The sequence below is a fragment of the Chaetura pelagica genome, unplaced genomic scaffold, assembly GCF_000747805.2.
Source record: "Chaetura pelagica isolate M959 unplaced genomic scaffold, ChaPel_1.0 scaffold112, whole genome shotgun sequence".
Lineage (NCBI taxonomy): Eukaryota > Metazoa > Chordata > Aves > Apodiformes > Apodidae > Chaetura > Chaetura pelagica.
The window spans coordinates 1,116,375-1,118,525 of NW_009952798.1; positions in this window are offsets into that span (position 1 = coordinate 1,116,375).

Sequence of the window (2,151 nt, forward strand, 5' to 3'; positions counted from 1 at the left end):
TCTAATGCTAGCTTTTTTGTGGTGGTTTTTGTTTATTTTTGTTGGTTTTTTTGGTTGATGTAGCTTTACTGCTGTTTGTCCTCACAAACAGTTTTGGTTTTAAATTTTTAGTCCTTTTTTCTGGTAACACAAGTGCACAGGTGTGTGTGTCTTTGCTTTTCCAAACCTTACTTCAAGTTAGCTTTTAACATCCCTAGCAAAAAAACCCCCTAACTTACCACATTTTCTGGACTTCTTTGCAAAACTTTTTGACTTTCTGCCTCAAAGGAAATAATTTCATGATATGGTAAATTGAGGAGAAAGACTTAAAAGCTACCATTTATTGCTAGTGTCTGCTAAGCATTATGAAAATACATCCTAGAAGCACAGACTGATTGCAGGGACCTTGTAGTAATTCAGTTCCTAATGCCAGAGTAGTTTAGAAAGCATGAAACCCCTGCCTGTTGATGAAGTTGTGGATGTAGGAAAACAGTGCTGTGTTTTGTTTGGTTTTTACTTTATTTGTTCAACTCATGTTTAGCAGGAACAATCACGAATGAGGGCTAAAAGCCTGCTCCCTACTGTTGCTGGTGAGACTTGCTGAGGTGAGGGAATAATTATCTGGTGATTCTAAAACATTTGGTATGTATGTCCTAGGCTAAAATCTTCAAGAAGAAGCAGATACATTGCTGTAGCAATGGTGACAAATTTGGGCAGCGGTTTTTTTTTTTTAAAGACCTTCAGAGTTGTGTATTTTCCACATTAACATGGGAAAACAGATGATTAAGGTCTTGTAAATTCTGTAGGCTTCCAAAGTGGTTTTAATCCCTTCTGTAGATGCATTGGAGAACAGAATGGGAGCCTGTCTTGTTTTATGTCTGTCTGCCTTTGCCAAGGTTCAGGAACAGATTGCTCTTGTTTGAATTAGGGTAGGAATCATGAAAGCAGCTGGAGCAGAAACTGTAAGGACTTTTAAATAAAAACCTAGGATTTCACTTCTACCTGCTAATGTACAGTGACTGCATAGATGAGGAAGTTGAGAAATTATTTGGAAAGTCCCTTCTAGCCACGCTGTCACAGTTCCAAGGTAAGCAGCACTTTGACCCTCACACTTAACTCTTCCTGGACAACATATCCACTCTGTCGCGTGGCACCCACTGCTCTCTGTGAGCTGTGCTGTCCCATCCAATCTGTACACTTTAGTTCTTCTAGTGGTTAAGAATACTAAGGAGAGGTTATCCTAGCTTACTGCTTCAGAGGAAAGAATTCCTAGATATGGCTAACTGGGAGAAAAACAACAACAAAGCAAACCAAAACCTCAGTGTGTGAGGCTAGTTTAATAGTAAAGCTGCATCTTACTTCGTGCTAGGAAAGATGCAAGCATATAACACTGTGTATTGTATCTTGAAGGGACTGCACCAGAGGAGGACACTGACTGTGCTTTTGTAAAACACCTTTTCCCCAGGTCCAAGTAATAATAGTTGATGTCTCAATAATTTTTGATGTCTCTATTCTTAATACTAGAATTGCCAGGTCTTTACTGGAGTTTATCCTTTTGTCCGTAGGATGTGGAGCTTTTAGGTGCTGCTCAGCAAACTGGATGAAAGGCACAGGGTGAGCAGTGAGTTGAAGGTAGTTTGTTTTATTGAATCAGCAAGCAGAACTGACATGTTCTGTTGGTGCCCAATTACCAGATCTGGCTAGAGACGACAGCCTAGGGTGAAGACTGCAAAGCAAAATTAACCTTTTGTAGCAGGCTGTAATTATCTAGACTAGATTCAGTGCTGGTGAGAGGTCCAGCTTCTCTGGAAAATCGAAGTCATGGAAGAGGGAAAGCTGCTCCCCAGTTAAAACAGCTCTGGAGGGACCGGTGAGCTGTTCTGCTGTGGTGGGGGTGTCTCCTGCAGCCTTGCTTGCTGCTGGAGGGGAGATGTGGCCGGATCCCCTGAGCTCCGACCTGACCCACCTCATACTCCTGCCGGCCTCTTGTCCCCGGAGCAGTAGCGAGGCTGTTCCCAGCGCCGCGATTCTCCTACATGGCTTTAAAAACGGCACCAAGGCACCATTAACTCCTCCCGTGCAGCGGCTGCCTTGTCCTTCAGGCCGGAGCACTGGTGCTCTGGGTAGGACGGCCTTGTCTAACCTCCCTGGGAGGCCGGCGGAGGGACCCCC